Source organism: Triturus cristatus, chromosome 5_2 (genome assembly GCF_964204655.1).
Source record: "Triturus cristatus chromosome 5_2, aTriCri1.1, whole genome shotgun sequence".
In the NCBI taxonomy this organism is placed as follows: domain Eukaryota; kingdom Metazoa; phylum Chordata; class Amphibia; order Caudata; family Salamandridae; genus Triturus; species Triturus cristatus.
This window is the reverse complement of record NC_140588.1, coordinates 474,966,491-474,980,351: the sequence shown is the minus strand read 5'-3', so window position 1 is coordinate 474,980,351 and position 13,861 is coordinate 474,966,491. Positions and strand designations below refer to the sequence as shown.

Sequence of the window (13,861 nt, the reverse complement as noted above, 5' to 3'; positions counted from 1 at the left end):
CTACCATGTCCAAGGTCCCCTCACATCACCGGAGGCACATAACGGTGCTTGGCGGTTAGCAAGCAGCCTGCTGATCACTTCTGGGCGGTCTCTTCCAGGGCACGACGCACGAGCAGCGTGCTACAGTTTCTTCCGGGTGGGAGGGCGGGCCGTATTTTCCAGAGGCGGGTTATTTATCTTTCAACCAATCGTAGGGCTGCAAGGGGACACCATGCGTCCCTTTGCCTGCCAATCAGCATGAACTAGCTTTCCGATTGCCTGCGCCTGTATTCACTTATCGAAGTGTTACAGGTCTGTCTGTTTTTTTATGTTGAGAAGTCGCTTGATATCGAAACCAACGAAGGCAGAGGAAATCGGATCAGGAGGCAAGAGGTAAGGATGACTTTTGTGAGCACCCTCCCCTGATTCGAGAGGGTTGGACATGGAGGTGTGATGAAACCTCGCATATGACTCGCAATGTTTTTGGGCTTTTATCCCGACTGACAGTAAGTACCGCTGTTGCCTAGGGCATCACGTAGAGGTGCGTAGCCCGTAGTCTGCGGCCTCACCCTTCTTCTGATCTAAGCAACCCAAAGGATAGTTCATCATTTTCAGGCTTTAAGCCAGAACAGGTATTGCCTAAAGCTGAGGGGACTATCTTGGGTCTTTTTGAGTGATGTGGTCAGCGATCAAAGACCTTATACAGATTTGTGCAAGCTGTGGCACAGGTTAGTGCTTTCTCGTGGTTAATGGATAATGGAATACAATTCTTATAATAACAATGTAGCCGCTCCTCTTACGGCCCATTTGATGACTGAAAGGTTGCATCGCTCAGCTGACATCTAGACACGTGACCTGGAGATCCCAAAGAAAACACTGCAAGAGGCACGTTAACCGTGCACATATCTAGAAGCTTTTGAAGCTTTTTAGATGGATCAAATTGAAGGTGTTGAAACATACGCAAACCTTATTTTATTCAATGATTTTTATTAATGTGTTATAATATGGTAGATGGCACTACCTCTTTTAATCTGTAAACAAAATGTGCTCACAGGGGGCCCTAGATTGATTATTCGCATTACTTTAGTGTAATTGTATAAGGTATTTTTCGTATATGCTGATGTTTATGCTGCAGTTAAATGATGGCTTATACATGACGGTGACTGACCAGCAACGAGTAAGAGATGGTTTTCTTCTAAGAGTTAATTTTGATAATGGCTTGTGTTGTTCATTCTCCTTCTGACCTGCCCTGAATGACGTAGGGACAGGGTAGTAGAAGAGGAAAAGAAACTTTGAGCACCATCTACAACATAAAAGATTCTTTTTTTCACCTATAGCCCTCCCCCATTTCCCTCTACTCCATCCTACCTCTCGCTTTAGATTCTCCCTATATCTCACAAATCAGTTTGTGCAACGCATACATGGAGAGACTATTGTGAACTGTGAGTGCTATTCTGCTGACACTTCTCATTTGAGTTCCATGCCTCAGGTCACCAGAGCTGCCACCTGTCCAGGTCACCCCCTCAGGACTGCTGGCCTGTTAGCACCCTGAAGGACAATAACGTTTCTTTTCAATCAGTCAGTCTATCAATCAATCAATCAGCAATTGTATAGCGCAGCACTGTCACCCCTAGGGGTACCTCTGTGCTGAGGGTGCCATGTTTCAGTCGAAAAGCTAGGTCTTGAGTTTCGATGTAGGAGAAGGAGCAGCACCTGACAGAGCGCAGGTGTCTTGCGGGAAGGTGGAAGTTCAGGCAATGGTTGATATAGGATGGTCCTTGGTCGTGCAGGGCTTTGTATGCGTGCATGTGGATCTTGAACTGGCATCCCTTCTGGATGGGAAGCCAGTGGAGTATTCTGAGGTGGGGGGGGGGTGATGTAGGTCCACTTGGGGAGGTCCAGGGTGAGTCGGGCTGCGGTGTTCTCTATGGTCTTGAGTTTTCTGAGGTGTTGGGTGTAAACTCCGTTGTAGAGGGCGCTGCTGTAGTCGAGGCGGCGGGTGACGAGTCCCTGCGTGATGGTCTTTCTGGTGTTTATTGGGATCCATCTGAAAATTCTGTGGGGCATGCGTAGGGTGTGGAAGCAGGAGGAGGCGACTGCGTTGACTTGTCGTTTCATCGTCAGTTGGCTGTCGAGGATGATGTCCAGGTTGCATGCATGATATTTCAGTATGGGTGTTGGCCTGAGTTCTGCTGGCCACCAGCAGTTGTCCCATATGGAGGCGTTCTTCGTGAAGACCAGTACTTATGTTTTGTCGGAGTTGAGTTTGAGGCAGCTGTCTCTCATCCAATTGGCTACATTGGTCATGGCGTTGCAGGAGTTGGTTTTAGCATTAGCGGGGTCCTCGGTGAGCCAGAGGACGTCTGCATAGGAGATTATGATGAGTCGGGGGGGATCTGACGACATCTGCAAGGGGGGCCATATAGATCTTGAATAGGGTGGGGCTGAGGGATGATCCTTGGGGTGCGGCGCATACGATGTCTTTGAGTGCAGAGGTGAAGGGGGAGGCGGGCAATCAGATGCTCTTTGTGCGTCCTGTGAGAAAAGATGCAATCCGTTTGAGAGCGCTTTTCTGTGTGCCGAAGTTGTAGAGTCTGCCGGTGAGGGTGTGAAGCAATCTGCTGTTGAAGTATGGGGAGGGGTGACCCCTTTGATCTGAGCAGGGCTGTGCCTGGCAAGGTGAATGATGGCTCCACCTCCCGCTGGGTGTCTGATGGTGGGCTCTCTCTCCCTGAAAGGGAAGATGCAGCCTCGTAAATAAAGTGACCCAATTCAACACCAAACTGGTTCTGGCCAGGTCAAGTGATTTGTGACTTTCTCAAGAACAAAGACTTTGGGGGTATAAAGATCTGAGCTGAAACCCCTTCGTGGTGTGTAACTTCAGGATGTGAAGACGAACCTCTGGCCGTGGAAACGAGAGGGAAAGGACTTTGAAACTTTCATCCATCTACCCAAGGGCCTGAATTGAGCTTGCCTCCTGCTGAAGTCTCAGGGACTTTAGACTTTATTCATCAGCAGCCCGGATTCCTATTGAGAGAATTCCTACTCACAGGTGAGGCCTCTGTCGAGAAATCCAAGGCCTCTGGATCTACTGTGGGGAACGCCGCTTTTGCTTGCCTACGGAATCTATTGCTATCGCCATTGTGGACCTCTGCAGCTGAGGAGCTGTGCCGCTGAGTGCCCGCATTTGCCTTGTCTATGGGAACTATTGCTATCGCCATTGTGGGCCGCTGCAGCTGAGGAGCTGTGCCGCTGAGTGCCCGCATAGGCCTTGCTACGAGATCCATTGTGGGCCGCTGTAGCTGAGGAGCTGTACCGCTGAGTGCCTGCCTTGGCCTTGCTACGAAAAACCTTGTTGTCGCTATTGTGGGCCGCTGCGAAGCTGTGGCGCTGGGTGCCCGCATTTGCCCTACTACGAGAATCAGTACCACCGCCACTGTGGGCCGCTGCAGCCGAGGAGCTGTGTCGCTGCAGGCCTGCATTGGCTTTGCTACGAGAGTCCTTACTATCATTGTTTTGGGCGGCCGCCATCGAGAAGCTGTGCCGCTGAGTGCCCATCCTTACTTTGCCACAAGAATCATCGCTACCGCTATCGCGGGCCACTGCAGCTGAAGAGCTGCACCGCTGAGTGCCCACGCTAGCCCCACATCGGGAGCCTTGTCAACTTCCACGTGTGCCGCTGGGTGCTGCTTTCACGCCTGTCCCAGGATTATTGTGAGTGCACGCTGCGGATCGCCACCGCCCAGGAACTGTGGCCGCTGTGGGTCCGCCTGCCATCCCGCACCTTCCCTGAGGAGCTGTGCACCGTGCCCCTTTATATCCTAAGTACCTTGTACATTGTGCATCACCGGGTCGCATAGACCCCGGCCCCGAACCAAGTTCGTTCCACCCGCACGCACAAGTGCTTTCATCGCTCTTGAGACAAATCTGTAATTATGTGCATTGTGGTTCTTTGAGCATTCCTCAGTTTCGTGTTTAATCTATATAAAGATAACTATTTTTTATAACTGCTTGTGGTGTCTATTTTGTAGTGTCTTTCCTGCGTTATTGTGTATGGTCCTAAATGCTTCACACACTGCCTCTGAGATAGGCCTGTCTGCACGTGCTACGTTACCACAGGGTTGAGCAGGGGTTATCAAAGGGTGTAGCCCTCTTACTCTGACTTAGGAAGAAAGGTCACTATTCAACATCGGCGCCACCCACTGTCAACTAGAGACCCCCATTTCTAACATTGGTGGCAGCGGTGGGATCAGGACTTGCATTTATGATCCACATACAATAACCAGTGTACGCTACTAGTGAGGGTAAACCACGTACAGTTTGATTTTGGTTCTATTGCTGACTGTGATTGCCAGCCAAGTATTTTTTGTTGTTGTTCTGTGCTGACTGTGATTGTCAGCCAGGTGATTTTGGTTCTTTTGCTGACTGTGATTGCCAGCCAAGTATTTTTTGTTTTTCTGTGCTGACTGTGATTGCCAGCCAGGTGACTTGGGTTCTATTGGTGACTGTGATTGCCAGCCAAGTATTTTTTTTTCTCGCTGTTCTAGTACGGACTCTGATTGTCAACCAGGTATTTTTTTTTGGTTCTGTTCTATTGTTGACTGTAGTTACCAGTCATGTCTACACTGGGTAGGCCAACCTCCAATGCTTCGGAGGATCTCCTCTTTGATGAAGATAGGTTAGAAACATACACTGCCAAACAGCTAAATTCCTTTTGCAAGTGGTTCACTGTCCCTGTTGCGGGCCTCTCTAGGAAGGAGGAATATCAGAAGGCCCTTTTGGCCTGGATGGAGGCGAGAGAGTCCGCCAGGAATGAGGAAGAGAATGCTGGAGGGCAGCAGGATGAGGAAGTGGGTTTAGTGGGAGGTAAGGCACTTTCCAACCCAGGTACTAGTGTGTCCTCAAAGGGTCTGTCTCCGGAAGAACTGGAGGACAGGGAGAGAAATAGGAGGCATAGTTTGGAGATGGCCAAATTGGAAGGTCAGAAGGACCTAGAGAGCAAAAAATTGGATATTAAGAATAATAGGTTGCCATTTGAACTTGAGAAAATGAAACTTGAGCATCAGAGAGTGTTGAGGGAGTTGGAGATCAAGGCTAAGTGTTTGGAGATCTCCCCCTCTGGTAGCAGCTTACCTTTAGTACCTACCGAGAGTAGAGTGTACATATCCAAGGATGTTATCAAGGATTTCCATAAGAGTGAGGATATTGGGCAATGGTATGCCGCATATGAGATAGCCATGGTGTCCCACCGGGTCCCTGAGAAGGATTGGGGAGCGGGGTTGTGGGGTCGCTTTGTGAGTGATGGGAGGGATACCCTGTTGGACCTGCCTGAGCAGAGCAGGATGGTGTATGCCCATATGAAAGAGACCTTGATGACACGTTATGGATTGACCCCAGAAATGTACAGAGATTTAGGATCTGCAAGAAGTTGGAGGGTACCACTTGTGTTAAATATGTGTCTTTTTTTTTTTTGTAGAGCAATGGATCGCTGGGTAAAAGGTAGCAAAGTGGAATCCTTTGAGCAATTGTATGATTTGATCGCATGGGAACATTTATCTAGTAACTATTTTCCAGAGCTACACCAGCACCTTGTGGATAGCAAGCTCACTAACCTTAGGAAGCTTGCTAAGGAGGCAGACTGCTGGGTGAGCACCCGGGTTCGCAAGGGTCCTGTGGGAGACTTCGCCAAAGGTGGGCAGAGTCCCCAGCAGAGAAGTAGGGGAGACAGGGGTAAACAGAGGGAGTTCCAGAGAGGTCCCCAAAATAATTCCCCAGGGAACCAAGTAGTGGTGTCCCAGCCTCCGTCTGAAAAGAAGCCAGTGCCCCGACAGGTAGGCCTGTTCAGAGGGGGCCCCTTACTTGCTTTAAGTGTGGTCAAGTGGGCCACAGGTATTATGATCCTCAGTGTCCCCTTAGGGACACCAATGCACCATCCCGTGCACCCCCCCCCCCCCACCAGATTGCCAGTGTAGCCCTGGGAGGGGACGAGAAGGGTGTCCAAAGTGGGTGGGATCCCATAGAATTGACCCTTGTCTCGCTAGGAGACTTTGAGAAGGTCCCTAACCCCACACTGGCTGCTAACACTAAGAAGTACAGGCAGTGGGTAACCATCAATGGCCATAGGGTGGAGGCTCTGAGGGACACAGGAGCTAGTGTGAGTGCTGTCAGCTCCCGGTTGGTGTCCAAAGAGCAGATTGTCCCCCATGCATTCTGCCCAGTAGTGTCAGCAGACAACTCTGAGAGCCAGTGTGAAGTGGCTCAAGTTCCCTTTGAGTGGGAGGGGGTCTCAGGAACTCTCCAAGTAGCTGTGAGGCCATCCATGCCGGTTGACAGTCTGTTGGGCAACGGTTTAGAGAACTCCCCGTGGGCTACGGTGGAGAGGAAGTCTCATCTGGAAATGTTCGGTCTGCCTGAATGGACGTGTGCAACCACTCGGTCCATGGCAGCCAGGAAGGATGTTCAGAAGGACCTGGAGCATGAGAGAATGGCCCAGGCCCCTGCCTTAAAGAGAAGGGGTAGGGGGCGCGGGAAACTGGCCCCCATGGTTCCCACGGTCCAGGAAGGAGCAGACCTTGAGGGGGATGCCCTGGAACCTACAGGGGAACAAGTAGCCAAACTGGGGTACCTACCGGAGCTGACCATTGGCAGCAGGAAGGAGGGCCCACCAGGGAGGAATTTTGTGAACAGCAGAGAACGTGCCCTTCTCTTGAGGGACTGCGGCGGCAGGCCACAGCCCAAGCAGCAGGTGATCAGTCAGGATCACAGCTGATCTATTGGGAAAATCGACCTCCTTTACAGCGAGCCTAAGGCTGCTGAGCCTGGGTCAGCCCGTGTGCTGGTAATACCCCAGCGCTTCAGAGTCTTCCTACTGGGGTTGGCTCACGATGTGCCATTGGCCGGACATCTGGGGCAGACCAAGACCTTTGAGAGGCTGGTCACCCACTTTTATTGGCCCCAGATGCGCAAGAGCTCAGAAGCTCACTGCAGGACATGTGAGACTTGCCAGGCAAGTGGAAAGAGCGGGGGGAAGATCAAGGCCCCGCTCCAGCCCTTCCCGGTTGTCAGTACTCCATTCGAGCGTTTGGGCATTGACATTGTGGGGCCTCTGGACCCCAAGACAGCCATGGGCAACAGGTTCATCCTGGTCTTGGTGGACCATGCCACCCGGTACCCTGAAGCCATCCCCCTCAGGACAGTGACGGCCCCCGTAGTGGGACGTGCACTGATGGGGATTTTCTCCCGTGTGGGATTCCCCAGAGAGGTGGTGTCCGATAGGCATACTAACTTCATTTCCAAATATATGAAGTCTCTGTGGGAGGAGTGCAGAGTAACTTACAAGTTCACGACTCCTTAACACCCCCAAGGTAACGGGCTGGTTGAGAGATTCAACCGGACCCTTAAGGGCATGATTATGGGCCTAGAGGCGCCCACGAGGCGTAAGTGGGACGTACTCTTGCCGTGCCTGTTGTTTGCTTACCGTGAGGTGCCACAGAAGTTTCTAGGGTTCAGTCCCTTTGAACTGCTCTATGGTCACCCGGTAAGAGGGCCGCTGAGTTTGGCCAAGGAAGGCTGGGAGCAGTCTCCCAGGAAGCCTCCCAGGATGTGTTTAGCTACATGCTGGCCTTCAGGAACCAAACTCGGCGTTTCAGAAAACCTCGCTGAGGCAAATCTGGAAGCCAGCTAGGAAGAGATGAAACACTGGCATGATCAGAATGCCACTCTGATCGGGTTTCAACCTGGTCAAAAGGTTTGGGGCATGGCCCCAGTGGAGCCCTGTGCGCTCCAGGATAAGTGGACCGGCCCCTTTGAGGTGGTGGAGCGCAAGAGTCCTTTTACCTACTTGGTGGACTTGCAATCTCCCAGGAACCCTCTGCGGGTCCTGCATGTCAACCGCCTGAAGCCCCACTTTGAGAGTGGGCATGCTTCTCGCTACAGATGCTGGAACGGAGGGGGGGAGAGTGAGCCTCTTTTCCTGACATCCTGTGGGCAGAGGAGAAAGATGGGCCAGTGGAGGGTGTGGTCCTCTCCACCACACTGACCCCTGAGCAGCAGAGTGATTGTCGCCAACTGTTGGGGCAATTCAGTGATCTGTTCTCCCTGGTGCCTAGTGTCACTGATTGGTGTGTCCATGACGTGGACACTGGGGATAGTCCTCCTGTGAAGCATAAGGCTTACCGAGTGACTGAGCGGGTCAGAGCGTACATTAAGGAGGAGGTTTCCAAAATGTTTGCTTTAGGGGTGATTGAGTCCTCTAGCAGCCCTTGGTCCAGCCCAGTGGTCCTGGTACCCAAGGCTGCGGTGCCTGGTGCCTCCCCAGAACTTCGGTTCTGCGTGGACTACCGAGGTCTCAATTCATTCACCAAGACTGACGCGCACCCCATCCCCAGAGCTGATGAGCTCATAGATCGGCTAGGAGCTGCGCTGTACCTCAGCACGTTTGATTTGACATCCAGGTTCTGGCAGATCACCTTGACCGATAGGGCAAAGGAGAGGTCGGCGTTCTCCACACCTGACGGGCACTACCAGTTTCGGATGATGCCCTTTGGGATGACGAATGCCCCTGCCACCTTTCAGAGGTTGGTCAACAGAGTGTTGGTTGGGTTGGAAGATTTCAGCGCCTCCTACCTGGAAGACATTGCAGTGTTTAGTTCCTCATGGGAGGACCACCAGCGCCACCTCTGGGAAGTGTTGATGGGCCTGCGAAAGACACGCCTCACAATCAAGGCAAGCAAGTGCCAGATTGAGCAGGGCTCTGTGGTGTACTTAGGACATCAGGTGGGGAGCGGCCAGGTGGCGCCCCTGCAACCCAAGATTGAAACAATCCTGGCTTGGGAGCCACCAAGGACCCAGACACAGGTAAGAGCCTTTTTAGGACTCACAGGTTATTACAGGAGGTTTGTCAAGGGGTATGGCAACATTGTTGCACCCTTGACTGAGCTGACTTCTAAAAAGCAGCCAAAGTTTGTGAACTGGACTGACACCTGTCAGAAAGCTTTTGATGCCCTGAAGACTGCCATGTGCTCCGCACCAGTACTTCAGGCGCCCAACTTTTCAAAGGAATTTGTTGTCCAGACAGACGCTTCCGAGCATGGTATGGGGGCCGTTCTGTCACAGATCAATGAGGAGGGCCTAGACCAACCTGTGGCTTTCATTAGTAGAAGGTTGCTCCCCCGGGAACAGAGGTGGAGTGCAATTGAACGTGAGGCATTTGCTGTGGTCTGGGCATTGAAGAAGCTGAGGCCATACCTGTTTGGGACTCACTTCCGGGTTCAGACAGACCACAGGCCCCTCAGATGGTTGATGAGGGGGGAGAATCCAAAGTTGTTGAGGTGGTCCATTTCTCTACAGGGTATGGACTTTACGGTGGAGCACTGCCCTGGTACAGAACATGCTAACGGTCTGTCCAGATTTTTCCACCTCAGTGATGAGAACTCCCAGGGGGTGGGTATTTCTCCCCACATTTCAGCTGGAGGGGACCCGTGTTAGACCTGGCACCATTGGCGTAGGTCTCCCTTCCATTTTTGTCATTTTTGTCTCCTTCATGGTCGCTGACGTTAGATGTTCTGGGTGCTGTACCACTGCCATTCAGTGACACAGCGCGAATGCTCCTTATTATAAAATAACTGATGAACCGGTGTAGTCCTAGTAGTACCAAGGAACATGTTAGGGAAGTCGAATTTGGTATGCTTCCGCTCCATATATTAAAGTGCATCTGGTAGTAGTGATTGTCTTTATATTCTGCGTGTGCAACTGCCACTATTGGAAAATAGATATCTTTTTGTCTAAGTCTTTCTGTGTGTTTCACTGGTATGTGTATTGGTCGTCTGGTTTAGAGGGCTAGGGCAGGCTGGGGCTGACCTGGGTCGAATGGAGCAATCTGCCGTTGAAGTATGGGGAGGGGTGACCCATTTGATTTGAGCAGGGCTGTGCCTGGCAAGGTGAATGATGGCTCCACCTCCCGCTGGGTGTCTGATGGTGGGCCCCCTCTCCCTGAAAGGGAGGATGCAGCCTCGTAAATAAAGTGACCCAAGTCGACACAAAACTGGTTCTGGCCGGGTCGAGTGATTTGTGACTTTCTCAAGAACAAAGACTTTGGGGGTATAAAGATCTGAGCTGAAACCCTTTCGCGGTGTGTAACTTCGGGATGCGAAGACGAACTTCTGGCCGTGGAAACGAGAGGGAAAGGACTTTGAAACTGTCATCCATCCACTGAATTGAGCGTGCCTCCTGCTGAAGTCCCAGGGACTTTAGACTTAATTCATCAGCAGCCCGGATTCCTATTGAGAGAAATCCTACTCACAGGTGAGGCCTCTGTCGAGAAATCCAAGGCCTCTGGATCTACTGTGGGGAACACCGCTTTTGCTTTCCTACGGAAACTATTGCCATTGTGGTCCGCTGCAGCTGAGAAGCTGTGCCGCTGAGTGCCCGCATTTGCCTTCCCTACGGAAGCTATTGCCATCGCCATTCTGGGCCGCTGCAGCTGAGGAGCTGTGCCGCTGAGTGCCCGCATTTGCCTTGTCTACGGAAACTATTGCTATCGCCATTGTGGGTCACTGCAGCTGAGGAGCTGTGCCGCTGAGTGCCCGCATTTGCCTTGCCTATGGAAACTGTTGCTATCGCCATTGTGGGCCACTGCAGCCAAGGAGCTGTGCCGCTGAGTGCCCGCATAGGCCTTGCTACGATATCCATTGTTGATGCCATTGTGGGCCGCTGCAGCCGAGGAGCTGTGCCGCTGAGTGCCTACCTTGGCCTTGCTACGAAAAACCTTGTTGTCGCTATTGTGGGCCGTTGCCGCTGAGAAGCTGTGCCGCTGGGTGCCCGCATTTGCCCTACTACAAGAATCAGTACCATTGCCACTGTGGGCAGCTGCAGCTGAGGAGCTGTGTCGCTGCAGGCCCGCATTGGCTTTGCTACAAGAGACCTTACTATCACTGTTTTGGGCCGCCGTCATCGAGAAGTTGTGCCGCTGAGTGCCCATCCTTACTTTGCCAGAAGAATCATCGCTATCGTGGGCCGCTGCAGCTGTAGAGCTGCGCCGCTGAGTGCCCACACTAGCCCCACATCGGGAGCCATGTCAACTTCCGCGTGTGCCGCTGGGTGCTGCTTTCATGCCCGTCCCAGGATTATCGGGAGTGCACGCTGTGGATCTCCACCGCCCAGGAACTGTGGCTGCTGTGGGTCCACCTGCCATCCCGCACCTTCCCTGAGGAGCTGTGCACCGTGCCCCTTTATATCCTAAGTACCTTGTGTACATTGTGCATCACCGGGTCGCATAGACCCCTGCCCGAACCAAGTTCGTTCCCCCCGCACGCACAAGTGCTTTCATCGCTCTTGAGACAAATCTGTAATTATGTGCATTGTGGCTCTTTGAGCATTCCTCAGTTTCGTGTTTAATCTATATAAAGATAACTATTTTTTATAACAGCTTGTGGTGTCTATTTTGTAGCGTCTTTTCTGCATTATTGTGTATGGTCCTAAATGCTTCACACAGCGCCTCTAAGATAGGCCTGTCTGCTCGTGCTACGTTACCACATGTTTGAGCAGAGGTTATCAAAGGGTGTCGCCCCTTTACTCTGACTTAGGAAGAAGGATCCCTATTCGACATCGGCGCCAGCCACTGTCAACTAGAGACCCCCATTTCTAACACCTATTAAGACTTCCCTATTCCCTAGCCAATGTAGCTTTAGTAGGTCCTACTTAGTGTAAAGGTTCACTGAATCTCTGATTAGCCTTGGTGTAATTGAGAATGTTCACTCAAGAGCTCAGTGTGTATCTTGAATGGTTGCAAATACTCCTTAGCAGAGGTAAACATTCTTTTGATTGTTGATGCCAGCTGGTGGGAAATGCTTCAAATTTGACATTGATGTTAAAAATTGGTGGGGAATCACCTGCCCTCGGCATGACCCTCGCAACCCTGGCCGACAAACATAAAAGGTTGACGGTATATCCTATTATGAAACCTGCATGTATTATGTATAGGTAAAACATTCCTTATGGAGGCATGGTAAATGTTCTTTTTTCTAAGCACTGGATCCTGTGTGTGCACATAGGGTGACCAATCGTCCATAAATTTCACAGACAGTCCTTAATTTTGGCCTTCTGTCCGTTGTCCGTGATAATTTCTTTAACAGACGCCATTTATCCGTAATTTTAATGGTTTGGGGTGACAGCCAATGATATGGCATGTTTTACCCCCAATTGCGTGAGGAGCCTTAAAGCTACCTAGGATTGGCTTGAAAGCCATCAGCCAATCCTTGTGCTCACTGCTCCACAGCAGGGCTGTTTTCAGCTACCCACCCTTGGGTTACTATAGGTCGTGCAGAGGCACCCACTGCAATCAACTTCTCAAAGGGTACGTTGAATCAAAGTTTCTTTTCTCTCATTTTCACTGTTTTCTCCTTGCTCTTTCCCTCGTTTTTTGGGTGCCTGCTCCTTGCTTTTCTCTTGTTTTCACCGCTTTCTCCTTGCGCTTTCCCACATTTTTTGTGTCGCTCCTCCTTGCATTTCTTTTGTTTTCACTGCTTTCTCTTTGCCCTGTCCCCTGTTTTTTTTGTGTGCGTCCTCCTTGCTTTCCCCCCCATTTTATGTGCAGCCTCTCCATGCAACTCCGGACCATCACCTCTCTCTATCTCTCCAGGTTCCCTCCTCTCCTTCAAACTCGCAAGTTTGTTTAATCTTTATATGCACTGCAATAGTATGTTCATGTCCCCATAGCAAAGAAACGGCTGAGAATATTAAACCGAAGGCTAGTACTTTGGTCGAGTTAAGTTAGCACTTTCAGCCTTAAAAGATGTGTGACTTGATCTTTATTTTGCTGTTCCAGTCTCAGTGTTTTTTAAAATGACTGCTAGTATGGTGAGGAACCAGGGATCAGAATACTTGTTTTTGCGAGCCTGCAAATAACTCTACAAACTATTTTGCTCTAAGAAATGCCCAACCTCTGCCTTAACAGTTTATGTAGAGTAGAGTGTATGCGATGTTGGTGTATTACGCAATGGATGCAAAAGTAATTTTTTTACAAGGTTTAACATGAAGGAGGCTATAAATCTACCTTTCATGAACTGCATGATATTGAGCACTTCCTCATTATGTCCGCTTTGTGTTCATGTTGGTTTTTCATGGATCCCCATACCACCATCACTATTTTGCCTTGTGATTCCTTATGATTATTTAGTCCAAAGCATTGCCAGACTACTCTCATATGGTTGGTTGAGTGACCAGGGTGATGTCCAGAGGTTTACTGTGTGTAGCATGCTGTCTCATGGTTCACTGTGTGTTGAGGATGCTGTGAAATGGTACACTTAGTGTTCGAGCTGCTGAATGATGATTCATGGTTTGATCAGGCTGGTATATAACGATTCTCTATCTGTCCAAGCTACTTAATGATTTTTCCTGTTGTGACTTTGCTTCTGTCCGAAGGCTTGCTAAGTCTTAGTGAGCTGCCTGATGGTGAAATGTGACCAGGCTACTGTATGATGGTTGACAGTGTGATGTGGCTGCAATCGCATAACAACGTTGCTGTCACTCAGTTCCATTTTTATGGGTAGGCTGCGGCTTGATTTTCCATATGTACCAAGTCTTGGTTGAGTAATGCCACAACATGTTTTGAGCTAGCCCAGCACATAGTATCTTTTTAACTGTACTTTATACCGTGGAGAGTGAAGCCGAGTCCCAAGATGGCTGCCAACACTTCCTGGTTGAAGTGTTGGCAGACAATCAGATCTCACTGTGAGATCTGTGCTTAGGCTCCACCCAGATATTTTTATTTGCTTTCCCTTAAATTTCTCATCCATTACTGAATGTATTTACCCCGAATGACTGAAAGTGTGATTTGCGAACCAAAATCTACCTTCCTGACAAATTTGATGTAATTCTATCCTGC

General features: G+C 50.4%; 1 protein-coding gene across 3 annotated transcripts in view; it reads left to right on the top strand.

The window, feature by feature from the left end:
- The first annotated feature begins 239 nt into the window (after positions 1–239).
- STARD3NL (STARD3 N-terminal like) overlaps positions 240–13,861 on the top strand; it is a 183,978-nt gene continuing 170,356 nt past the window's right edge. For 2 of the 3 annotated variants that reach the window (XM_085607456.1, XM_085607457.1), the window contains exon 1: positions 293–372. The gene's annotated coding sequence lies outside the window, so the exon portion shown is untranslated. Of the gene's footprint in view, positions 373–13,861 lie in introns of all 3 variants that reach the window. The other variant, XM_085607453.1, reaches the window with a different exon arrangement.